Source organism: Saimiri boliviensis, chromosome 11 (assembly GCF_048565385.1).
Source record: "Saimiri boliviensis isolate mSaiBol1 chromosome 11, mSaiBol1.pri, whole genome shotgun sequence".
Taxonomy (NCBI): domain Eukaryota; kingdom Metazoa; phylum Chordata; class Mammalia; order Primates; family Cebidae; genus Saimiri; species Saimiri boliviensis.
In genome coordinates, this window is record NC_133459.1 from 24,833,746 (window position 1) to 24,861,067 (window position 27,322).

At 45.1% G+C, this 27,322-nt stretch overlaps 1 pseudogene; it reads right to left on the reverse strand.

Moving 5' to 3' along the window:
* Window positions 1-2,336: 2,336 nt before the first annotated feature.
* Window positions 2,337-2,447, reverse strand: LOC120366212 (U8 small nucleolar RNA; annotated as a pseudogene).
* Between the last annotated feature and the right edge of the window lie 24,875 nt (window positions 2,448-27,322).

The window sequence follows — 27,322 nt, forward strand, 5'->3', positions numbered from 1 at the left end:
GCCACTGTTCCCGGCCGCCTTTCTCATAATTTTGTTCTTCCAGTACCTTACTGAATCTCTCCAGACTTTTGTATCCCAACATCCTCCATTTAGAAACACAAATCTGACCCAGTATCTGCTCTGAAGTGACTCTTCACTGTCTACAAGATAGAGCTGGCCGGGCGCGGTGGCTCAAGCCTGTAATCCCAGCACTTTGGGAGGCCGAGGAGGGTGGATCACGAGGTCAAGAGATCGAGACCATCCTGGTCAATATGGTGAAACCCCGTCTCTACTAAAAATACAAAAAAGTAGCTGGGCATGGTGGCACATGCCTCTAATCCGAGCTACTCAGGAGGCTGAGGCAGGAGAATTGCCTGAACCAAGGAGGCGGAGGTTGCGGTGAGCCGAGATCGCGCCATTGCACTCCAGCCTGGGTAACAAGAGTGAAACTCCGTCTCAAAAAAAAAAAAAAAAAAAAAAAAAAGGCCGGGCGCGGTGGCTCCCGTAATCCCAGCACTTTGGGAGGCCTGTAATCCCAGCACTTTGGGAGGCCGAGGTCGGTGGATCACAAGGTCGAGAGATGGAGACCATCCTGGTCAACATGTGAAACCCCGTCTCTACTAAAAATACAAAAAAAAAAAAAAAAAACTAGCTGGGCGTGGTGGCGCATGCCTGTAATCCCAGCTACTCAGGAGGCTGAGGCAGGAGAATTGCCTGAGCCCAGGAGGCGGAGGTTGCGGTGAGCCGAGATCGCGCCATTGCACTCCAGCCTGGGTAACAAAAGCGAAACTCCGTCTCAAAAAAAAAAAGATAGAGCTGAGGCATCCTCGCTTGAAATCAGTGTCCTGTGTGATCTGGCCCCCACCAAAACCCCAGTGTCAGCTCTGTAACTTGTCCCCCAGCTGCTCACAAGACCTGAACCTGCCGTGCTCCTGCCTCCACTGGATTCTGCTGCTACATGTGCCTTGCTAATTTCTCATCCTTCAGGAAAACTCAAATGATACCTCCAGGGAGCCAACTGGGATACCCCAAACTGTTTGGTGACCTTCTTTGGAGATTCCCAGATCCCCTTTTGTGCTCCATTTCTGTGTACACACTGTTTTGGAAACAGCTGATAATGTGTCTTCTCCCCACTGGTCTGTGAACCTGAGGGTGTGGGCAGTGCTTTGTTCATTCCATATCCTATGCACCTGGCACACAGTTTTTTGGTCCTCAGCTAGTGTTTGTTGAGTGGGTGAGTGAACGAGAATGTAGGAGCAGACTTGATGGTTCTAGGGGAAGCGTAGAGCTGAAGCCTGGGAAGGCATCTGAGGAGAAAGGGAAGCTGGTGCTCTGAGATACTGAGCAGTTAGTGTCTTGCCCCAGGCACCACAGGGAAGATTTAAGAACCAGGAAATGCTGGGCGAAGTGGCTCACACCTGTAATCCCAGCACTTTGGAAGGCTGAGGTGTGGGGATCATGAGGTCAGGAGTTCGAGACCAGCCTGACCAATATGGTGAAACCCCATCTCTACTAAAAATACAAAAATTAGCTGGGTGTAGTGGCATGCACCTGTAATCCTAGCTACTCAAGAGGCTGAGGCAGGAGAATCGCTTGAACCTCGGAGGTGGAGGTTTCAGTGAGCCGAGATCGTGCCACTCACTGTACTCCAGCCTTGGCAACAGAGCCAGACTCTGTCTCAAAAATTAAAACAAAATAAAATGGCCGGGACTGGTGGCTAACGCCTGTAATCCAAGCACTTTGGAGGCCAAGGCGGGCGGATCACCTCAGGTCGGGAGTTCAAGACCAGCCTGAGCAATATGGTGAAACCCCATCTTTAAAAAAAATTAAAAAATAAAAATAAAATAAAATTTCCTGCTGAGCAGTCCAGGAAAAAATAAATAAAATAAACTAAACAGGAAATGATAGTGGATGGGTGGGTGGGGCAGGAGTCCATAGGTTTCTCAGCAGCTAAACCCCAAAACCCAAGTACTTCACCTCTCTGGGCTTCAGTTTCCCCACTTGCTAAATGGGGTTAATTCCTGGCCACCTCACAGCATCACCTGAAGATCAAATGGGTGTGTGAATATGAATGTGTTCAGGAAGGTAAAAAGCTTTGCAGTTAAGCTTATTATAGTTTCCATAAGGTCTGAACAGCCCCCCAAGAACTCACCGGACTCCAGAAACGCAGTTCCCAGCTACCAGCACCTCCAACAGGAACTTTCTTCTCTGAGTGCTGACTGCCTGGACAAAACCCACTGATAGGTTGGGCATGGTAGATCATGCCTATAATCCCAGCACTTTGGGAGGCCAAAGCAGGAGGATCTTTTGAGGCCAGTAGTTTGTCAACATAGTAAGACCCAAGACACTGTTTCTTTTTTAAAAATTGTTATTAATATAGATAAATTTAAACGTTTCATGCATCTCTAATCATGATGTTCTATCTGCCCTCCAAAGGAGCAACAGGTAAGGATTATCCCACCAGACGATAAGACCCTGTTTCTAATTAAAGAAAACTAAAAGTAAAAAAGCTTTTGTTTGGGAGGCCGAGGCGGGTGGATCACAAGGTGAAGAGATCGAGACCATCCTGGTCAACATGGTGAAACCCCGTCTCTACTGAAAAATACAAAAAAGTAGCTGGGCATGGTGGCATAGGCCTGTAATCCAAGCTACTCGGGAGGCTGAGGCAGGAGAATTGCCTGAACCCAGGAGGCGGAGGTTGCGGTGAGCCGAGATCGCGCCATTGCACTCCAGCCTGGGTAACGAGAGCGAAACTCCGTCTCAAAAAAAAAAAAAAAAAAAAAAAAAAAAAAAGCTTTTGGCCGGGAGTGGTGGCTCACACCTGTAATCCCAGCACTTTGGGAGGCCAAGGCGGGTGGATCACGAGGTCAGGAGATGGAGGCCAAGATGGTGAAACTCCATCTCTACTAAAATACAAAAAATTAGCCAGGTATGGTGGTGCATGTCTGTAGTCCTAGCTATTCTGGAGGTTGAGGCAAAGGAATCGCTTGAACCCGGGAGGTGGAGGTTGCAATGAGCCAAGATCACGCCACTGCACTCCAGCCTGAAGACAGAGGGAGACTCTGTCTCAAAAAAAAAAAAAAAAAAAAAAAGGTTAAAAATCTTTTAAACCCACTAATGGGAGTGTACATTCAGGCAACTTGAATCTATGCTCCCAGAAAATAAATATTTCAAATAAGAAAAAATACCACTAATAGCAATAACTCAGCTTGGGAAAACAAATAATCAATCCTCATGTACCCAGGTTCCAGAGTTACTCTTCCATCTTTTTGAAAGTCCCACTCTGTCACCCAAGCTTGCTGCAACCTCTGCTTCACGAACTCAGTGATCCTCCCACCTCAGCCTAACAAGCTGGGACTACAGGTGTGCGCCACCATACCCAGCTAATTTATTTTATTTTGTAGAAACAGGGTCTTGCTATATTGCCCAGGCTAGCCACTCTGCCCTTTAATGCCCAGATAAGAAGCCCTGACATTCAGCCTGCAGAATGTCCCCTCCCATAAAATAGTGGCTCCCATCTATTCAGCAAATGCTCATGCAGGAGTGCTGGGCACCAAGTGCTTTCCTTGCTTTATTTCATTTCCTCCTTATTATAAGGGAGATGTGATCATTTCATATACAAGAAAATTGAGGATTGGAAATTAAAGACTTGCCTGAGGACCCAGCTAAGAGGCAGAGTCAAATCAAGATCACTGTGTTTCTGAAACTCACACTTCACCGGTGTTCTGTCCAGCCTCTCTGCTTCGGAAAACGCCCAAGACCTACTCACATGTTCCACGGCTCTGTCTGGGGACCACCCTTCCCCTCAGCCAGCCGGGGGGTCATAAAGTTCCCATAACATTGGGGTCTAGTCTCACTTAGAGGACACAGTTGTTGGAAAGTTCTATTTCCCAGCTGGCAAGCTGTCGAAAACAAGGTGGGGAATTTGGGGAGTTTCCTACAGACATTCTCAGAAGGTGGAGAGTTCCCATCACCTGGGCTGCACGCGCAGAGAATTAATGATGTGTTGAGGTCTTAGAGGAGATTCCTCTTCCCACAGGGGACTGTTTAGATGATCTCACATGTCCCCTTTGGGTCAGAGACTCAGATTCTCAGTTGTTGGGGCAGACATCAAAATCCCTGAGCATTTTTTGCATTTTACCCACTTATGTATCAGGTTTTCCATGATTATTTCAGAAACGGGCCCTCACAGAGAAAAGGCTGGTTTCCTACATATGTTAAATAAATCAACCAGTTAGCGCCTCGGTTAACACAATTTCATTCACTCACTTGCCCTGTAATGAAAGGCCACCAAAGAACATGCCAATCCATGATTGGTCATTTGTTTAATGGCCATCGTAGGCACAATGTCTTGAGTTCCTTCTTTAACCAGGCAGAGTATACGCATCATCCCTAAGACTCAAAGCAAGCTAATGAGGGAGCTATTACAATGCCGGGCTAGATATCTGGATATCTATCTCAGCTCACTGCAACCTCCAACTCCTGGGTTCAAGCGATTCTCCTGCCTCAGCCTCCTGAGTAGCTGAGACTACAGGCATGCACCACCAGGCCAGGTTAATTTTTGTATTTTCAGTAGAGATAGGGTTTCACCATATTGACCAAGCTACTCTTGAACTCCTGACCTCATGCTCCACCCGCCTCGGCCTCTGAAAGTGCTGGGATTACAGGCATGAGCCACTGTGCCCGGCCTCCATTTTATGACAAGGAAACTCAGGCTAAGGGAGGATACTTGCCCACAGTCCCCAAGAAAGGAAGTGGCTCAGCCAGGTTTTGAACCCAGGCCTATCTGGCTCTAAGCTCTTGTGTGTCCTACTATTCAACCAACTCTGCTGCACGGGCTCAATTTCTTCCCACAGTGACTCATAAAATCTCACAGTCAGAAGGGCTCTAAAGGCCTCCACCCACTATAGGAATCTCCCATAGATGGTTTCCACTTTCTGTTCGAACACCACCAGTGATGGAGAATCCACCACATCACAAGGCAGTCCCTCACACAGTTGGAAAGTTCCTCCACTTTGAACTGAGGTCTTCAGAGTAGCTTCCACTTCTTATGGGGGTTCCCACTAACTCCTGGGGACCCAAGGGAGCAATGACTCAACAGTAGCAGGAGAGAGATCTAAATGAGCACCCCACCCGCAGTGGAGGCAGCTGCAGGTGGCAGGCAAAGCAGTGGTACTAAGACTATGCCAAGGAGAGGGAAAGACCCAGAGAAGTAATCGGGAGGCCCTCATGGGCCATCATCCTCCAGGGCCTTTGCAGTAGCCCCCACCTTTTCCCTCCCACCTCAACTCCTACCCAACTCATTTGTGAAGGCAGCAGTGGGTAATGGGAACAGGCAGAGCTAGAGAGACCTTCGATCACTCCCCAGCCCTAATGCTGACCTGCTGTGTGACCTTGGGCAAGTCGCTTCACTGTTCTGACGTTTCAACTGTCAAACAGACCAATAGTGAGCATTAAAGGAGAGGGTGTTGGCCAGATAAGGTGGCTCATGCCTGTAATCCCAGCACTTCGGGAGGTCAAGGCTGGCAGATGGTTTGAGGCCAGGAGTTCGAGACCAGCCTGGCCAACATGGCAAAACCCCGTCTCTACTAAAAATGCACATACCAAAAAAAAAAATTAGCTAGGCATGGTGGCAAGTGCCTGTAGTCCCAGACACTTGGGAGGCTGAGACACAAGAATTGTTTGAACTTGAGAGACAGAGGCTGCAGTAAGCCGAGATCACACCACTGTACTCCAGACTGGGTGACAGAGCAAGACTCTGCCTCAAAATAAAAAATAAAAGGGAGAGCATGTGAAGTGTATACAGAGCTGCTCAGTTATAAGCAAACAGCACTAGGACGCAGGAAGCAGGCTAGAGTAGTGTGGTTAAGTGCAGACCTGGGGTTAGGCTGTCCTGGTTTTATTATTTAACATTTTTCTTTCTTTCTTTCTTTCTTTTTTTTGTTGTTGTTTTTTGTTTTGTTTTGTTGAGATGGAATTTTGCTCTCGTTGCCCAGGCTGGAGTGCAATGGCGCGATCTCAGCTCACCACAACCTCTGCCTCCCAAGTTCAAGCAATTCTCCTGCCTCAGCCTCCCAAGTAGCTGGGATTATAGGCATGAACCACCACACCCGGCTAATTTTTTTGTGTTTTTAGTAGAGACAAGGTTTCTTCCTGTTGATCAGGCTGGTCTTGAACTCCTGACCTCAGGTGATCTGCCCGCCTTGGCCTCCCAAAGTGCTGGGATTACAGGCATGAGCCACCACACCCGGCCAACTTTTTTCTTCAAAGACAAACAGCCCTGGCTTACAATCCAACTTTGATCACTTGCTTGTGGACCTTGGGAAAGCCATTTAATCTCTCTACCTTGATTTACTCATATTATTCATTTATTTATTTTTAGAGACAGGTTCTTACTCTGTCTTGTCACCCAGGCTGGAGTGCAGTGGTATGAACATGGATCACTGTAACCTCGACCTTCCAGGCTCAAGCAATCCTCCTGCTTCAGCCTCCTGAGTAGCTGAGGCCACAGGCATGGGGCAACATGCCTGGCTTATTTTATTTCATTTTTTATAGAGATGGGTTCTCACCCCATGTTGCCTGGACTGGTCTTGAACTCCTAGGCTCAAGTGATCCTCCTGCCTCAGCCTCCCAAAGTGCTGTGATTACAGGTCTGAGCCAATGTGCGTGGCCTTCCCGCTGTTTTAAGTAGAAGGAATCACATCCAAAACCTGGACAGGTCAGCTCATTTAAGCATCCTTGCCCCATGAAAAGAGGGACCCCTTTCATGATGACCTTTTCTCTCTTTCCAGAACCTCTCTCTGAGTTATAACTCATGTTTATGACTCAGTCTGAGACTTGTTTTTATAATTTCCTCTGTTTCTCTTCCCTTCTTCAGCTCCACCCCCACCCCCAACCCCTGCTGTGGGCTGAGTTGAGAAATCAAGGGGTGGATGACGCATGTCTGAGCTGGGCATGAGGCCTGCACTTAGGATGGGCCTGGGGTCACTCATCTGTTGCAGAATCTTCTTACCAGACCTGGACTTGGGCAAAGCCATTCCTGCAGTCTAGGGAGATTTTCAGCTACTGGGTCCTTTGTGGGCTTCTGTGAATGGAGGTTGGAATCAGAAGGCACAAATGAGGTCAAATCTCAACAGCAGGCATCACTAACTGTGATCTTGGGCAAGTCGCTTGGCCTAAGTCTTATTTCCCTCATCTGAAGACCATCATCAGAGAGTTATGAAGGAGATAAAAACAAATAAAGAAAATAAAGGCTCTGGCAGAAATCAGATACAGAACAAATGGTGGCTGAATTGCAAGAATGCTTGATAGAACCTTCAGGCCTAAATGAGATGCTCCAGAGCCAAGGGATGTTAATTCAGGGTCCATGGCATCCCAGGCATGAGGAAATATGGAAAATGACCTGTGTATGTATATCTTCCTGGGAGGAGAGGGTACAGGATTTTCATCAGATTCTCAAAGGGATTCAAGATCTCCTAAATGTTAAGAAACATTTTCTCCAGGGGAGCAGATAACTAACACTTTTACTTTTCAAGCATATAGAATAGCAGTCCTGCCCCAGCATAGTGCAGTAGTTCATTCAGTACACTATGTTCCAGGCTGGGCATGGTGGCTCACACCTATAACCCCAACACTTTGGGAGGCCGAGGCGGGTGGATTGCTTGAGCCCAGGAGTTTGAGACCAGCCTGGGCAACATGGTGAAACCCCTTCCATACCAAAAATACAAAAAAATTAGCCGGGCATGATGGCATGTGCCTGTGGTCCCAGTTATTTGGGAAGCTGAGGTAGGAGGATCCCTGGGGCCAGGGAAGTTGAGGCTGTAGTGAGCCATGATTGCACCACCGCACTCCAGCCTGGGCAACAGAGAGAGACTAGACATCAAAAAACATTAAATTTAAAAAACACAAAAATAAAAAACTTACGTCCCAGACACAGATGATACTAAAATGAGAGCAATTGGCTCCTTGCCTTTTTGGAGCACTGAACTTCAGAGAGGTTAAATGAGGTCACACAGTGCTGAAGGAAGCCTGATGCTGGAATTGGACCCCTAAATCTCTGACTGCAAAGTTGAGCACGTTGTGTCTTGATAGAGGAGCCCTCCCAACGGTCAAGTTCCTTCTGGTTGGCTGAGACCAACAAGATCAGCATTCTGTAAGGTCTGGGAATGGTCATTGGTTGGGGTCACAATGAGGGCCTCTGCCAGGGAGATGAGTTTGAACTGCCAGCTCACCTCCTGGGGGTTCTGATGAGCTGCCTGCAGATTAACTGACTGTTGTTAATCACCCATGATAAAGGGAGAAGGGGTTATCTTGCTAACTGCAGGCTGACAGACCATGAGGGAACTCCATGTGTGTATTTTATCAACATACTGAGGTTTAATTTACATACAATAAAATATATAGATTTTAAATGTACAACTGAATGAGTTTGGACAAACTCATACACCTGTGAAACCCACACCACTCTCAAGGTATAGAACATTTTCATTATGCAGAGAATTTCTTGTGTCCGCTCTCAATTCCTTCAGTGCCAGAGGCAATCACTGTTCTGATTTTTGTCACCATAAGTTAGTTTTGCCTGTTCTAGAACACAATAAAAATTGAATCATCCAGTGTATACTCTTTTTGTGTCTGACTTTTCCCATTCAACATAACATCCGTGAAGATTCATCCGTCTTGTATGTCAGTAGCTCATTCTCTTTAGTTGCTGAAGGGGTATTCTATTGAATGAAAATGCCACAGCAGGCCGTGCACAGCGGCTCACGCCTGTAATCCCAGCACTTTAGGAGGCCAAGCCCAGTGGATCATGAGGTCAGGAGATCAAGTCCATCCTGGCTAACATGGTGAAACCCTCTCTCTAATAAAAATACAAAAAAATTAGCCAGGCATGGTGGCACACACTTGTAGTCCCAGCTACTCAGGAGGCTGAGGCAGGAGAATCACTTGAACCTGGGAGGCAGAGGTTACAGTGAGCTGAGATCACACCACTGCACTCTAGCCTGGATGACAGAGTGAGACTTTGTCTCAAAAAAAAAAAGAAAAGAAAAGAAAAAACGCCAAAGCTTAATCCTTTCATCTGTTGATGGACATTCTTTTTTCCCCCCAGTGTTTGGGTAATGTGAACATTTATGCACAAGTCTGTGTGGACACAAGTTCATATTTCTCTTTGGTAAATAAAAGTGGTATTGTTGTGTCACAGGATAGGTGAATGTTTAATTATATAAAAAGTTACTAGGCTGGGTGCAGTGGCTCATGCCTATAATCCCAGCACTTTGGGAAGCAAGGCAGATGGATTGCTTGAGCTCGGGAGTCGAGACCAGCTTTGGCAACTTGGTGAAACCCCATTTCTACAAACAACAACAACAACAACAAGCCACAAATAAAAATAAAAAAATTACCGAGCGTGGTGACGAACCTGTAGTCCCATAGTCCTTACTACTCAGGAGGCTGAGGTAGGAGAATTGCTTGAGCCAGGAGGTTGAGGCTGCAGTGAGCCATGATCACTCAACTGCACTCCAGCTTGGCTAACAGAGTGAGATCCTGTCTGAAAAAGAAAAAAAATTACTAAATTGTTTTCCAAAGCAGTTGTGCCATTTTACACTTCATAACCTTGCCAACCTTTGGTACTATTAATCTTTTTTTTTTTCTTTTCGATCTTGTTGCCCAGGCTGGAGTGCAGTGGTGCAATCTCAGCTCACTGGAACCTCTGCCTCTCAGATTCAAGCAATTCTCCTGCCTCAGCCTCCTGAGTAGCTGGGATTACAGGTGCACACCACCACACCCTGCTAATTTTTTTGTATTTTCAGTAAAGACAGGGTTTCCCCATGTTGGCCAGGCTGGTTTCCAACTTCTGACCTCAGGTGATCCACCTGCCTTGGCCTCACAAAGTGCTGGGATTGCAGGTGTGAGCCACCACAACTGGCCAGCTTACTTAGTTTTAATAGCTATTTTTAGAATCCTTAGAATTTTCTAGAAATAAATTTTTTATTTTATTTTTTTTTAGAGTCTTGTTCCGTTGCCCAGGCTGGAGTGCTGGAGTGCAGTGAAGCAATCTTAGCTCATTGCAACCGCCACCTCCTGCATTCAAATGATTCTCCTGCCTCAGCGACCCTAGCAGCTGAGACTATAGGTGAATGCCACCATGCCCAGCTAATTTTTGTAATTTTAGTAGCGACGAGGTTTCACCATATTGGTCAGGCTGGTCTCAAACTACTGACCTCAGGTGATCCACCACCTTGGCCTCCCAAAGTACTGGGATTACAGGCATGAGCCACCATGCCTGGCCAAGATAGTCTTGATCTTTGCAAAAAAAACATAGTTTTACCTATTCCTTTCAAATCTGTATGCCTTTTATTTCTTTTGCTAGTCTTATTGCACTGGCTAGAATTGTTAGTACAATATTAAACAAAACATCTTTGCCTTCCTGATATTAGGAGGAACACATTCAGTCTTCCATCATTAAGTATAATGTTATCTGTAGTATTCTAAATGCTCTCTATTAGGCTAAAGGTTTCCTTCTCTTCCTACTTTGCTGAAAATTTTTATCATAAATAAACATTGAATTTTCTCAAATGCTTTTTTCTGTACTTAAGATGATCATAAGTTTTGTTTTGTTTTTTAGTTGGTTAATGAGGTGAATTACATAGATAGATTTAAAATGTTAAATCATCATTTAATTCCTGAGATATATAGCTATTCAGGTTATTTCTTCTCTCCTTCCTTTTTTTTTTTTTTTTTTTTTTTTTTGAGGCGGAGTTTCGCTCTCGTTACCCAGGCTGGAGTGCAATGGCGCGATCTCGGCTCACCGCGACCTCCGCCTCCTGGGTTCAGGCAATTCTCCTGCCTCAGCCTCCTGAGTAGCTGGGATTACAGGCACGCACCACCATGCCCAGCTAATTTTTTGTATTTTTAGTAGAGACGGGGTTTCACCCTGTTGACCAGGATGGTCTCGATCTCTTGACCTCATGATCCACCCACCTCGGCCTCCCAAAGTGCTGGGATTACAGGCGTGAGCCACCGCGCCCGGTCTCCTTTTTTTTTTTAAACAGAGTCTCACTCTGTCCCCAAGGCTGGAGTGAAGTGGCACAATAATAGTTTCCTACAGCTTCAACCTCCTGGGCTCAAGTAGTCCTCCTGTCTCAGCCTCGAAAAGCACTGAGATTATAGGGTGAGCCACCTGGTATGCAACATGTTTTATCTATTTATTTATTTTAATTTTTTTGGAGACAGAGCCTCGCTTTATTCCCTAGGCTGGAGTGCAGTGGTGTGATCTCGGCTCACTGAAACCTCTGCCTCCTGGATTCAAGCAATTCTCATGCCTCAGCCTGGGATTATAGGCACTTGCCACCATGCCTGGCTAATTGTGTATTTTTAGTAGAGGCAGGATTTTGCCATGTTGGCCAGCCTGGTTTCAAACTCTTGACCTCAGGTGATCTGCCCACCTAAACCTCCGAAAGTGCTGGGATTACAGGTGTGAGCCTGCAACATGTTTTAGAAAACTAAAATAAAATTAGCTGGGCGTGGTGGCTCACACCTGTAATCCCAGCACTTTGGGAGGCTAAGGCAGGTGGAATGCTTTAGCCCAGGAGTTTGGGACTAGCCTGGGCAACATGGCAAAACACCATCTCTACAAAAAATTAAAAAGTTAACTGGGGCTGGGTGCTGTGGCTCACGCCTGTAATCCCAGCACTTTGGGAGGCCAAGGTGGGTGGATCACCTGAGGTCAGGAGTTCAAGCCCAGCCTGGCCATCATGGTGAAACCCAATCTTAAAAAATAAAGAAAAAAATAAAAAGCTAACTGGGCATGGTGGCATATAGCTATAGTCCCAGCTACTTGGGAAGCTGAGGTGGGAGGATTGCTTGAGTCTGGGAGGTTGAGGCTGCAGTGAACCAAGATCCCACCACTGCACTCCAGTCTCGGCAGCACAGCAAGATCCTGTTTCAAAGAAAAAAAAAGAAAGAACAATAAAATTTACTTAGTAGGGCTGGGTATGGTGGCTCATGCCTGTAATCCCAACACTTTGGAAAGCTGAGGCAAGCAGATCACTCATGGCCAGGAGTTCAAGACCAGCCTGGCCAACATGGCAAAACCCCATCTCCACTAAAAATACAAAAATTAGCTGGGTGTGGTAGTGCGTGCCTGTAATCCCAGCTACTCCAGTGGCTGAGGCAGGAGCACTATTTGAACCTGGAAGGTGCAAGTTGCAGAGAGCTGAGATCACACCACTGCACTCCAGCTGGGACTACAGAGTGAGACTCTGTCTTAAAAAAAAAAAGAAAGAAAAGAAATAAATTTATTTATTACACCATATACTGCAATGATAGCATCTGCTCATTTGCCATTCAACGAACATTTCTTGAGCACTCACCTGGCATGTAATTTTTTGGAGGAAAAAATTATGACTTTGGTTTGCTGTTTGTCAAAAGACACTGTTTCTTCCTTGCATTTACCATATGCTAAGCAGCGTACTAGAAGCTTTAAATGCTTTGACTCATTTAGTCATCAAAACAACCTAGCTAAGTAGTTATTATTTCCTTTTATACATGAATAAAGTGGAAGATCAGGTAACTTAAATCGAATGGAATCAACTTAAATAAAAAAACTTAAATCCCTTAATCAATAGTTTATATTTATTGAGTGCTAATCAGATGCCAAGCACTGTAATAAATGCTTTATAAGTATTATTGCCTCTATTTACTTATGGAGTGGAGGCTTTGATTATACTCATTTTACTAATGAGTATGAGGTTAAATTACCTACTACCCAAGGTCATTCTTTTAGAAAGTGGTAGAGCTGGTATCAGCACTGTACTTCTCATTAGAAAACCTGTGTTCACATCTTGTGTTTACAGTGTGACCTTGTGATCTTGCAGCCACTGAACAGCTCTGAGCTTTAGTTTTGTTTTTTTTGTTTTTTTTGAGACGGAGTTTCGCTCTTGTTACCCAGGCTGGAGTGCAATGGCGCGATCTCGGCTCACCGCAACCTCCGCCTCCTGGGTTCAGGCAATTCTCCTGTCTCAGCCTCCTGAGTAGCTGGGATTACAGGCACGTGCCACCACGCCCAGCTAATTTTTGTATTTTTAGTAGAGACGGGGTTTCACCTTGTTGACCAGGATGGTCTCGATCTCCTGACCTCGTGATCCACCCACTTTGGCCTCCCAAAGTGCTGGGATTACAGGCGTGAGCCACTGCGCCCGGCTCTGAGCTTTAGTTTCATTTCTTTTTTAGCTTTAAGTTTTTTAATGAATAAAATGGGAACAATATCACCTTAAAAGATTGTTTTAGCCGGGCACGGTGGCTCAAGCCTGTAATCCCAGCACTTTGGGAGGCCGAGGCGGGTGGATCACAAGGTCAAGAGATCGAGACCATCCTGGTCAACATGGTGAAACCCCGTCTCTACTAAAAATACAAAAAATTAGCTGGGCATGGTGGCGTGTGCCTGTAATCCCAGCTACTCAGGAGGCTGAGGCAGGAGAATTGCCTGAACCCAGGAGGCGGAGGTTGTGGTGAGCCGAGATCGTGCCATTGCACTCCAGCCTGGGTAACAAGAGCGAAACTCCATCTCAAAAAAAAAAAAAAAAAAAAAAGATTGTTTTAAAGGCCTGAAAGGAATTCCTATACCTGTAAACACCGCCCATGTATTATTCAAACAAACATTGGTCACCAATTATGTGAAAAGCATATACTAGGTATTAGAAGATGCATTAAAAATGATTTATTATTCTTATGTGGTTTATATATATTAGATATAAATATTAATAAAGACCACAGATAAAAAGAAATCCCCTTCCATGACTAAACTGGGCTCTCCTAAACTGGGCTCTGAAATCAGACAGATCCAGGTTTGAAACCTCAGCTTCACCACCCACTGGCTGTTTAACTTTGAGCAAATTACCCAAACTTTCTGAACCATACCTTTTTTTCTTTCTATCCTCCTTCTCCCCTTCCTCCTTTTTCAGCCTCCTCCTCCTCCTCCTCCACCTCCTCGTCTTCCACCTTTTTCTTCTCTCTTTTTTTTTTTTTTTGAAACAGGGTCTCGCTCTGTCACCCAGGCTGGAATGCAGTAGTGCGGTCTGAGTTCACTGCAACCTCCACCTCCCAGGTGCAAGCCATTCTCCCACCTCAGCCTCGCAAGTAGCTAAGACTACAGGCACGCACCACCGTACCTGGTTAATTTTTGTATTTTTTGTGCAGATGGGGTTTCATCATGTTGCCCAGGCTGGTCTCGAACTCCTGGGCTCAAGATCTGCCTTGCTTCCCAAAGTGCTGGGATTACAGGCATGAGCCACTGCACCTGGCCCTGGTTTTTTTTCTCTTTATCATCCTACTTTGAAGAGGTAGAGTGGAACTGAGTAAATTAAGCTAGGTGCCTAGCTCCATGTTTGGCACAAAGCAGATGTTCAATCAGTGGTAATTATTTTATGTATTAAGTGCTGTGAGCAAGGTGCCTTCGACTTGTGCTCCCCGAGTCTACTTCCCCTTCTTCCAGGGCATGCTAGACTACATTTACATGCTCCCTTGCTCGTAGGTGTGACCATGCAGATGAACTCTAGCCAGTGGGATGGAGCAGGTGTGATTAGTCCAAAAATCCTCCCAAGCTCACCTCCTTATGCTCTTTCTTTCTTTGTTTCTGAGACGGAGTTTTCGATCTTGTTGCTCAGGCTGGAGTGCAGTGGCGCAATCTCAGTTCACTGCAAACTCCGCCTCCCAGGTTCAAGCGATTCTCCTCTTTCAGCACCTGAGGAGCTGGGATTATAGGCATGCGTCACCAGGCCTGGCTAATTTTGGTTTTTTAGTAGAGACAGGGTTTCACCATGTTGGTCAGGGTGGTCTCAAACTCCTGATCTCAGGTGATCCGCCTGCCTTGGCCTCCCAAAGTGCTGGGATTACAGGCGTGAGCCACCGCACCCGGCCAGGAGAATCTCTTGAACCCTGGAGGCGGAGGTTGTGGTGAGCCTAGATCATGCCACTGCGCTCCAGCCTGTGCAACAAGAACAAAACTCCATCTGAAAGAAAAAAAGAAAAGAAAAGAAAAAAAAATGGTGGCTCCACTGATTAAAAATAAATAAGGCTCCAGGGAGAGAGATCCAAAATGGCTGATTACTAGCAGCTCAGGATTGTAGCTCCCAGCGAAAGTACAGAGAACGAGAGGATGCCACAGTTTCAGACGAATTTTTGTTGTTCACAGACCAGGAGATTCCCAGTGGAGGAGCCCCACGGGTCGCCGGCGTGACTCTTGTGGCTGGTGAGGCAGTTCTTGGTGCAGAGTAAATGGGACTGGGTCCCCTTTTGGCCTATGTTTGGAGCTCCGGGAAGGCAGAGTTGCCTATTCAGCTGATTGAAGGACGGACTCAAGAAGGAAGCCAGACTGGAGATTCCCAGGCAGAAAAGCACCGTCAATCTTAACGCCACTGTTTTAGCCAGCACAGTGGGTTGTTCAGATTCTGGCGCTGGGAATCAGCAAGTTGGATGTCCACTCAGAAACCTAATTAGAAAGTCAGTAATTACAAAGATGACAGATGGATAAATTTATAACGAAGGAAAGAAACCAGCCTAAAAAGGCTGAGAATACCCAAAATCAGAATGCCTCTACCTCTACAGGGATCACAGTTCCTCATCAGCAATGGAACAAGGCCTGATGGAGAACAAGTGCGTTCCATTAACAGAAGTAGGCTTCAGACGGTGGATGATAAGAAACTTCTGTGAGTTAAAGGAAATTGTTCTAACCCAATGCAAAGAAACTAAGAACTTTGAAAAAAGGTTTGACGAAATGCTGACGAGAATACACAATTTAGAGAGGAATATAAGTGAATTAATGGAGCTGAAAAGCACAACACGAGAACTTCGCGAAGTATGCACAAGTTTTAACAGCCGAACTGACCAAGCAGAAGAAAGGATATCAGAGGTCGAAGACCAACTTAATAAAATAAAACAAGAAGACAAGATTAGAGAAAAAAAGGATAAAAAGGAATGAGCAAAGTCTCCAAGAAATATGGGACTATGTGAAAAGACCTAATCTATGTTTGATAGGTGTACCTGAATGTGACGAAGAGAATGAATCCAAGCTGGAAAATATTCTTCAGGATATTTATTATTCAGGAAAACTTTCCCAATCTAGCAGGGCAGGACAATATTCAACTCCAGGCAATACAGAGAACACCACAAAGATATTCCTAAAGAAGACCAACCTCAAGGCACATAATTGTCAGATTCACCAGGGTTGAAATGAAGGAGAGAATACTAAGGGCAGCCAGAGAGAAAGGTCAGGTTACCCACAAAGGGAAGCCTATCAGACTCAGCAGAAACCCTACACACCAGAAGAGAGTGGGGGCCAATATTCGACATCCTTAAAGAAAAGAACTTTCAACCCAGAATTTCATATCCAGCCAAACTAAGCTTCACAAGGAAAGGAAAAATAAAATCTTTTGTGAACAAGCAAGTACTCAGAGATTTCATCACCACCAGGCCTGCTTTACAAGAGCTTCTGAAAGAACCACTACACATAGAAAGGAACAACCAGTATCAGCCTTTCCAAAAATATACCAAAAAGTAAAGAGCATTAACATAATGAAGAATTTACATCAACTAATGGGCAAAACAGCCAGCTAGCATCAAATGGCAGTATTAAACTCACATATATTATTATTAATCCTAAATTTTTTTTTTTTTTTGAGGCGGAGTTTCGCTCTTGTTACCCAGGCTGGAGTGCAATGGCGCAACCTCGGCTCACCGCAGCCTCCGCCTCCTGGATTCAAGCAATTCTCCTGCCTCAGCCTCCTCAGTAGCTGGGATTACAGGCACGCGCCGCCATGCCCAGCTAACTTTTAGTATTTTTAGTAGAGACGGGGTTTCACCATGTTGACCAGGATGGTCTCGATCTCTTGACCTCGTGATCCACCCGCCTCGGCCTCCCAAAGTGCTGGGATTACAGGCTTGAGCCACCGCGCCCGGCTATTAATCCTGAATTTAAATCGACTAAATCCCCCAATCAAAAGACACAGCCAAAACCCATCGGTATGCTGCATCCAGACCCATATCACATGCAAGGATACACAAAGACTCAAAACAAAGGGATGGAGAAGAATTTACCAACCAAATGGAGAGCAAAAATAAATAAATAAATAAGAAGTAGGAGTTGCAATTCTCGCCTCTGATAGAATAGACTTTAAAGCAACAAAGATCAAAAGAGGCAAAGAAGGACATTATATAATGGTAAAAGGATCAATGCAACAGGAAGAGCTAATGATCCTAAACATATATGCACCCAGCCGGGCGCGGTGGCTCAAGCCTGTAATCCCAGCACTTTGGGAGGCCGAGGCGGGTGGATCACGAGGTCGAGAGATCGAGACCATCCTGGTCAACATGGCGAAACCCCGTCTCTACTAAAAATACAAAAAATTAGCTGCGCATGGTGGCACATGCCTGTAATCCCAGCTCCTCAGGAGGCTGAGGCAGGAGAATTGCCTGAACCCAGGAGGCAGAGGTTGCGGTGAGCCGAGATCGTGCCATTGCACTCCAGCCTGGGTAATAAGAGCGAAACTCCATCTCAAACAAACAAACAAACAAAAAACATATATGCACCCAATACAGGAACACCCAGATACATAACACTTATAAAGAGACCTGGACTCCCACACAATAATAGTGGGAGACTTTAACATCAATATTAGATTGACGAGACAGAAAATTAACAAGGATATCCAGGACTTGAACTCAAATCCGGAACAAGTAAACTTAATAAACATTTATAGAACTCTCCACTTCAAATACACAAAATATACACTCTTATCAGTACCACATCACACCTATTCACAGGTTTAAATGAATATTGGTTGACTGCTTGTTTGTTATTTTCTTCCTGTCTCCATTATTAAGCACAATTATTGGTATAAAGAAGGTTTTTAATACCCATTTTTAGACTACATTCTAGCCTGGACAATAAAGCAACACTCCCATTCTCTCTCCCTCTTCCTCTTCCTCTATCTTCCTCTTCTTCATTCTCTTTCTTTATTCTTTTTTTTCTTTCTTTCTCTTTTTTCTCTTTTTCTTAAAAAAATAAAAAATTAAATAAATAAATAATAAATAAATAAGGCTCCAATTTGGGGGTTGGCAGGCTTCCAGAGGAAACAACTCTGAATGGCATGGTGGGGTGCCCCTATATCATACTCCTATGAAGTCCACCTGCTCCCTCATAACAACCCTCTTTCTCACAAACCTCCCTATGACTGTCCTTCCAGGCTTCCCATCAAGTCCCACTTCCTCCAGAAAACTGCTTTTGATTAGTCCAATTGTATCTTCCTGTCTCCTTTTATTTGTGTTGCTTGCAACACTGCTTTGACTATTGCTTTTCCATCTTTTTTCTCTTTGTTTTACTCAACTCTTTGAGTTACTTTTTTTTGAGATGGAGTCTCACTCTGTCACCCAGGCTGGAGTGCAGTGGTGTGATCTTGGCTAACTGTAACCTCCACTTCCTGGGTTCAAGCAATTCTCCTGCCTCAGCCTCCCAAGTAGCTGGGATTACAGGCATGCACCACCACATCTGGCTGATTTTTGTATTTTTAGTAGAGACGAGGTCTCGCCATATTGGCCAGGCTGGTCTCGAATTCCTGACCTCAAGTGATCCACCTGCCTTGGCCTCCCAAAGTGCTGGGGTTATAGGCGAGAACCACCACACCAAGTCCTTCTTTCTTTCTTTCCTTTTTTTATTTTTTTATTTTTATTTATTTTTTTTTTTGAGACGGAGTTTCGCTCTTGTTACCCAGGCTGGAGTGCAATGGCGCGATCTCGGCTCACCGCAACCTCGCCTCCTGGGTTCAGGCAATTCTCCTGCCTCAGCCTCCTGAGTAGCTGGGATTACAGGCACGCACCACCATGCCCAGCTAATTTTTTGTATTTTTATTAGAGACGGGGTTTCACCATGTTGAGCAGGATGGTCTCGATCTCTTGACCTCGTGATCCGCCCGCCTCAGCCTCCCAAAGTGCTGGGATTACAGGCTTGAGCCACCGCGCCCGGCTTCCTTTTATTTATTTATTTATTTATTTATTTTTTTTTTTTTGAGATAGGGTCTCACTGTCACCCAGGCTGGAGTGCAGTGGTGCAAACAGGGCTCACTGCAGCCATGGCCTCCCAGGCCCAAGTGATCCTCCCACCTTAGCCTCCCGTGTAGCTGGGACTATAGGCAAGTGTCACCATGCTCGGCTAATTTTTTAATTTTTTGTACAGACAAAGTTTCACTATGTTGCCCAGGCCAGTCTCGAACTCCTGAGCTCAAGCAATTCTTGGCTTCCCAAAGTGTTGGAATTACAGGCATGAACTACCTTGCCCAGCTGTTACTTATCTCAGCCACCACACCCAGCTGATTGTCTAGTTATTGAGTTGATAAATTCTTTACATATTCCAGATGTAGATCCCTTGTCAAAACTATGTATTACAAATATTTTTCCCAGTCTGGAGCTTGCCTTTTTCTTTTTCTTTTCTTTTCTTTCTTTCTTTTTTTTTTTTTTTTTTTTTTTTTTGAGACAGGGTCTTGCTCTGTCGTCTAGGCTGGAGTACAGTGGTGTGATCTTGGCTCACTGCAACCTCCACCTCTAGGTTTCAAGCAATTCTCTGCCTCATCCTCCCGAGTAGCTGGGGTTACAGGCACCTGCCACCACATCCAGCTAATTTTTTTGTATATTTAGTCAAGACAGGGTTTCATCATCTCTGGTCTTGAACTCCTGACCTTGTGATCTACCTGCCTCGGCCTCCCAAAGTACTGGGATTACAGGCATGCCCAGCCTGCCTTTTCACTTTTTTTTTTTTTTTTTTTTTTTTTTTCAGATGGGGTTTCGCTCTTGTTGTCCAAGCTGGAGTGCAGTGGCGCCATCTCCACTCACAGCAACCTCTGCCTCCCGGGATCAAGCGATTTTCCTACCTCAGCCTCCCGAGTAGCTGGGATTACAGGCATGTGCCACCACGCCCAGCTAATTTTGTATTTTTATTAGAGACGGGGGTTTCTCCTTGTTGGTCAGGGTGGTCTTGAACTCCCGACCTTAGGTGATCCACCCACCTTGGCCTCTCAAAGTGCCGGGATTACAGGCGTGAGCCATTGCGCCTGGGCAACTTTTCACTTTTTTAATGGTGTCTACAGAAGAACATAATATTAGCCGGGCGCGGTAGGTCACACCTATAATCCCAGCACTTTGGGAGGCCAAGGCTGGTGGATCACGATGTCAAGAAATTGAGACCATCCTGGCCAACATGGTGAAACCCCGTCTCTACTAAAAATACAAAAATTAAGCCGGGCGCGGTGGCTCAAGCCTGTAATCCCAGCACTTTGGGAGGCCGAGACGGGTGGATCACGAGGTCGAGAGATCGAGACCATCCTGGTCAACAAGGTGAAACCCCGTCTCTACTAAAAATACAAAAAATTGGCCGGGCGCGGTGGCTCAAGCCTGTAATCCTAGCACTTTGGGAGGCCAAGGCGGGTGGATCACGAGGTCGAGAGATCGAGACCATCCTGGTCAACATGGTGAAACACCGTCTCTAGTAAAAATACAAAAAAAACTAGCTGGGCGTGGTGGCGCGTGCCTGTAATCCCAGCTACTCAGGAGGCTGAGGCAGGAGAATTGCCTGAGCCCAGGAGGCGGAGGTTGCAGTGAGCCGAGGTCGCGCCATTGCACTCCAGCCTGGGTAAAAAAAAAAAAAAAAAAAAAAAAAAAAAAAAAAAAAAAAAAAAAAAAATTAGCTAGGTGGTGGTGGCACATGTTTGTAGTCCCAGCTACTCCAGAGGCTGAGGCAGGAGAATCACTTGAACCCAGGAGGCAGAGGTTGCAGTGAGCCAGAGGTTACAGTGAGTTGAGATCGCACCTCTGAACTCCAGCCTGGTAACATAGCAACACTCCACCTTAAAAAAAAAAAAAAAAAGAAGAAGAAGATGAAGAAGAATAGAATATTTAATGTCAATAAAGTCCAATTTATCATGTTTTTGTCTTAAGGTTAATTTAATTTTCTTTTTTGTTCTAAGAAAGCTGGTGGGGCATGATGTATCACGCTTGTAATCCCAGCACTTTGGGAGGCTGAGGCAGGTGGATCATGAGGTCAGGAGATGGAGATCATTCTGGCAAACACAGTGAGACCCCGACTCTACTAAAAATACAAGAAAAATTAGCCGGGCATGGTGGCACATGCCTTTAGTCCCAGCTACTTGGTAGGCTGAGGCAGGAGAACTGCTTGAGAACTGCTTGAACCTGGGAGGCAGAGGTGCCAAGATCATGCCACTGTACTCCAGCCTGGGCAACAGAGTAAGACTCTGTCTCAAAAAAAAAAAAAAAAAAAAAAAAGAAAAAGAAAAAGAAAGCTTTTTCTACCCAAAGGTGTCAAAGACTTTTGTTTTCTTGCAAAAGTTTAGCTTTTATGATTAGGTCTATGATCCATTTCAATTTAATTTCTTTGGTATCATATACTATATGAGTATGATAGAAGAGTTAAAAAAAGAGAAGAGTTGAAAATTGTTTTTTCCTTATGGATATCTAATTGTTTCTGCATCATTAGAAAAGCTATCCTTTCTTAACACACCTTTGTTGAAAATCAACTTACCATATGTGAGCCTGTTCCTGAACTCTCTGTTATGTTGACCTATAGATCTTTCTAATAGCACAGTTTTGATTACCATAGCTTTATAGTGCTTACAACTGAGTCTTAAAACTGGGTAGCTTAAGTCCTCCTCTCTCGCATCGTTTTTTTGTAGCAGGTAAAGATGGGATCTCCCTACATTACTCAGGTTGGTCTCCAACTTCTAGGCTCAAGCAATTCTCTCACCTTGGCCTCCCAAAGTGCTGACATTACAGGCATGAGCTATCATGCCCGTGCCCCCTGCTTTTTTTTTTTTTTTTTTTTTTTTTTGAGACGGAGTTTCGCTCTTGTTACCCAGGCTGGAGTGCAATGGCGCGATCTCGGCTCACCGCAACCTCCGCCTCCTGGGTTCAGGCAATTCTCCTGCCTCAGCCTCCTGAGTAGCTGGGATTACAGGCACACGCCACCATGCCCAGCTATTTTTTTGTATTTTTAGTAGAGACGGGGTTTCACCATGTTGACCAGGATGGTCTCGATCTCTTGACCTCGTGATCCACCCGCCTCAGCCTCCCAAAGTGCTGGGATTACAGGCGTGAGCCACCGCGCCCGGCCATGCTTTTTTTTTTTTTAAGTGGCAGGGTCTCACTATGTTATCCAGGCCGGAGTGCAGTGGCTATTCACAGGGACAGTTTTACTACTGATCAGCACAGGAGTTTTAAGCTGCTCAGTTTCCAACCTGGGCTAATTCACCACTCCTTAGTCAACCTGGTGGTCCCTCAGCTCCCAGGAGGTCACCATATGGATGCAAAACTTAGTGTGAACAGACACCTGATGGACATAGCGCACTATGGCCCAGAACTCTTGGACTCAAGCCATCCTCCTGCCTCAGTGTCCCACGTAGCTGGGATAACAGGGTGCACCACTGCACCCAGCTCATTTATTTTTTAAATTTTCTCTCTCCCCCTTGATTTTGTGCAGCTTCATTATGATAAGTTTTTTTTTTTTTTTTTTTTTTTTGAGACAGTTTTTTGTTTTTTTGAGACAGAGCTGGAGTGCAGTGGCTCCATCTCGGCTCACTGCAACCTCCACCTCCCAGGTTCAAGCAAGTCTCTTGCCTCAGTCTCCCGAGTAGCTGGGACTACAGGTGCGTGCCACCACATCCAGCTAATTTTTGTATTTTTTAATAGAGATGAAGTTTCACCACGTTGAGCACGATGGTCTCGATCTCTTGACCTTGTGATCCGCCCGCCTCGGCCTCCCAAAGTGCTAGGATTACAGGCGTGAGCCATCACGCCTGGTCCAAGACAGAGTTTTGCTCTTGTTGCCCAGGCTGGAATGCAATGATGCGCTCTTGGCTCACTGCAATCTCTGCCCCCTGGATTCAAGCAATTCTGGCTCAACCTCCCAGCTCAACCTCCCGGTAGCTGGGATTACAAGGATGCGCCACCACGGCCAGCTAATTTTTTTGTATTTTTAATAGAGGAGGAGTTTCGCCATATTGGCCAGGTTGGTCTCAAACTGCTGACCTCAAGTGATCCAAAGTGCTGGGATTACAGGTGTGAGCCACTACGCCCAGCTTTTCTTTTCTTTCTTTCTTTCTTTTTTTTTCAATAAGGCTAGTCAAGTGGAGCAGTGGGAATAGGGAAGAAACAAAGAAATCTGTAACTGGTTGTGATCAATTGCAAACACCACTGCACTTGGACCAGCTATCTTCTTTTCAAATATCAACCTAGGAGCAGAATAACTGGCACAGAAACTATTGTCAAAATTAATTGGACCACGTACTGGCTGATTGCTCTCCAGAATGGCTGCACTAATCTATACTCCCACTAGGGTCCCTCTATACCTTATTTTGGCTAACACTTAGCATTACCCAGCTTTCTAATTTTTGCCAATCTAATGGCATAATAATGTGATATATCTGTGTTGTTTCTTTAAGCAGCTTTATTGAACTGACATACAATAAACTGCAAAGGGTACAATCTGATGAGTTTTGACATATGCACACACCTGTGAAAACTATCTTTACAATAAAGATTATGAGCGTATCCATCATCCCCCAAAGCTTCCTCAAGCTCCTTTGCTTGTTCTTGGGCTTTTCTGTTTTTTGTATTTTTATTGAGACTGAGTCTAGCTCAGTCGCTCAGGCTAGAGTGCAGTGGTGCTATCTCAGCTTACCACAACCTCTGCCTCCCAGGCTTAAGTGAGTCTACTGCCTCCGCCTTTCGAGTAGCTGGGATTACAGGCACCTGTTACCATGCCGGGCTAATTTTTGTATCTTTAGTAGAAATGGGGTTTCACCATGTTGGCCAGGCTGGTCTCAAACCCCTGACCTCCAGTGATCCCCTTGCCTTAGTCTCCCAAAGTGCTGGGATTCCAGGCATGAACCATTGCACCTAGGCCCTCATCCCCCTTTGAGTCTGAGCTTTTCCATCTGCAAAGTGCAGCTTAGTTGTGAGGATGTATGGTGTTAGCTTACCCTGGGCCCTGGCACACAGAAAGCACTGGGGAAACAGAGCTCATATTACTGCAGACATACAGCTAGGTAGTTAAGTATACAGGCCCTAAAGCCAGACTGCCTGAGTGAACCTTATTCACTTCCTTATAAGTTATTCAAAGTCTCTGTGAACCAACTTCTCTATCTGTAAAATGGGAATGATTATATGGTACCTACCTCAAAGGGCTGTTAGGATTAAAAGAGTTAATAACTGTAAAAATATTTTTCTTTTTCATAAGTAACTGAATGATTTTTGCCATATTTTTTGAAGTTTTGAAAGTATTCATTAGCACCTTCTCTGACATGTAGGGATTTGGAACTCCCACTTGGGAGCCTCTGAATTAAGGGTAGTTTTTCAGCGGTCTTGCAGATTTGGTAGCGTACGCTCCCTATTCTGATTAAAGCAATACTGGCAATTCTTGGAGTCACCACAAGAGGGAACAGAAATTTACTCCTGTGGCTTTTGAGGATGATTCAATTATATTTCTGATCTACCCACTTGGAAATAACAATTTGATATCTGAGCAGCCAGCCCTTTTGTATGCTACATGTGGGACTTATGCAAGTGACTCAGTGTTAGTGTTTTGACGATCCTGAGTCTCTGTGGTTGAGCACTATAACACACATACAAACCAAAGGACTTTCATCCTTTGGGGTATAACCTGTTTACAAGTAGCAGAAGTACTAAAATCATAATAATGGCAACATTTATTTAGAGAACACATGTTGGGTGCTATTCTGTTTCTCATTAATATATCCTACTATGGTAGGTATTCTTTTTTTTTTTTTTTTTTTTTTTTGAGAAGGAGTCTTGTCTTGCTCTGTCACCAGAGCTCTGTCGCCACTGCTCTGGAGTGCAGTGGCACGATCTCGGCTCACTGCAACTTCCACCTCTCAGGTTCAAGCGATTCTCCTACCTCAGGCTCCTGAGTAGCTGAAATTACAGGTGTGCACCACCACGCCCAGCTAATTTTTTTGTATTTTTTAGTAGACACAGGATTTCACCATGTTGGCCAGGATGGTCTCCATCTCTTGACCTTGTGATCTGCCCACCTCAGCCTCCCAAAGTGCTGGGATTACAGGCATGAGCCATCTTGCCCAGCTATGGTAGGTATTCTTATTACCTTATTTCCTCACTTTAAAGGTAAAAATATTGGGGTCTAGGCCTGGCACTTTGGGAGGCCACGGTGGGCGGATCACGAGATCAAGAGATTGAGACCATCCTGGCCAACATAGTGAAACCCCATCTCTACTAAAAATACAAAAATTAGCTGGGCATGGTGGCTCGTGCCTGTAGTCCCAGCTACTCAGGAGGCTGAGGCAGGAGAATTGCTTGAACCCGGGAGGGGGAGGTTGCAGTGAGCCAAGATCGTGTCATTGCACTCCAGCCTGGTGCCTGGCAACGGAGCAAGACTCTGTCTCCAAAAAAAATATTGGGGTCTAGAGGTGAGAAAATTTGCCAAAGATCAGTGGTCATTAGAATGATTTATAGTTAATGAAAGATAATTTCATAGTAGGAGAAAAAGGAGACTATTTTAATGAAGGTCTTTTTTTTTGACACAGTCTTGCTCTCAAAAAACAAGTCTTGCTGTCATAAATATATGTACTTTACTCTTGGAGAGTTTGTGTAAATAAATAGCTTTTGCAAAAGCACCTGACATATAATAGGAGGCAAGGAGACACTTAGTTGGATGCCTGGGGAACCTTGGAAGCAGAGCCTGAGACAGGATTGCTCAGTAAGAGATGTTTGTCTGTTTGTTTGTTTGTTTGTTTGTTTGGAGACAGAGTCTTTCCATTACCCAGGCTGGAATGTGGTAGCATGATCACAACTCTGCAGCCAGCCTTGACCCCCAGGTCAATTGATCTCCTGCCTCAGCCACCCGAGTAGCTGGGAATATAGGCATGTGCCACCACACCTGGCTAATTTTCTTAATTTTTGTAGAGATGAAATCTCACTGTGTTGCCCAAGCAGGTCTTAAACTTCTGGGCTCAAGCGATCCTCACCTTGGCCTCTTAAAGTGCTGAGATTATAGGCATGAGCCACTGTGCCCAGCATTTTTTTTTTTTTTTTTTTTTTTTTTTTTTGTTGGGAGGGAAGGAGACAGAGGTTTAAGGAAATGCTCCAAGAAGTCAGTAGGGCATAGGAGAAGTCGTCCTGGGAAGGGAAAAAGCAAAAAGCCAAGCAAAGGTGAGATTTCAGGCAGTCCTAGAGAGAGTAGTTTAATCTCTAAAGGAATTTAATACCTGAGGGAGCTCAGGAGTATAAATTCCACCCCGAGGCAAGAATGCCGGTCTTTCAGACTCCTGCATCTATATCAGTCATTTGCTAGAGACCAGGGAATAGGGAAAAATCAAAACCATTCTAGTAACTTGAGGACCTTCCTCTTTTGAAGTGTCTCAGGAGCTGGTCATTGGAAGCAAAAACAAACAGAAGCCAAGGAAGGGTCAGGAGGAACTGGTAGGAGATCTGAGAGGATCTAAGCAGAGCAACAGTATACAAACAGGGTCATGGTTTTCTCCTCTCAGAAAAACTGGGCTCAGATTCTTGCTTTGCCACTTACCAGCTATCTGCTGTTTCCCTTTCTTCATCCATAAAATGGTCACAGTAATTAATACCTGCCCTTACTTCCTCACATGATCAAAAAAGATCAAACAGAACAATGCAGTGAAAACTCTTTGGAAGTTAAAATGCTAGGCTGGACGTTGTGGCTCATGCCTGTAATCCCAGTACTTTGGAAGGTCAAGGTGGGTGAATTGCTTGATCCCAGGGGTTCCAGACCAGCCTGGGCAACATGGCAAAACCCCATCTTTACTAAAAGTACAAAAATTAGCCAGGCGTAGTGGTGGGTGCCTGTAGTCCTAGCTACTCAGGAGGCTGAGGTGGGAGAATTATCTGAGCCCAAGAGGTCAAGAGGCTGTAGTGAGCTATGATTGTGCCACTGCACTCCAGCCTGGGTGACAGAGTGAGACCCTGACTCAAAAATAAGTAAATTAATTAAATTTAAACAAACAAGAAAAAAAGTTAAAATGCTAGATAAATTCTACATCATTTGTTCCACAAACGTTTACTAAGCACCTACTATAAACCAGGCACAGTTCTAGGTGCTGAAATGCACAACCTAGGAAATTCATAAGCTATTAAGGAGCTTTTATTCTAGTGAGGGAGACAGATAAGGAAATAGAAAATTACATAACCTTGGGATAAGTGATGTCATTAAAATATGTTGGGGGAGGGGAGCCAGTGGCACAAAAGAGGATATGACCGCCGGGCGCGGTGGCTCAAGCCTGTAATC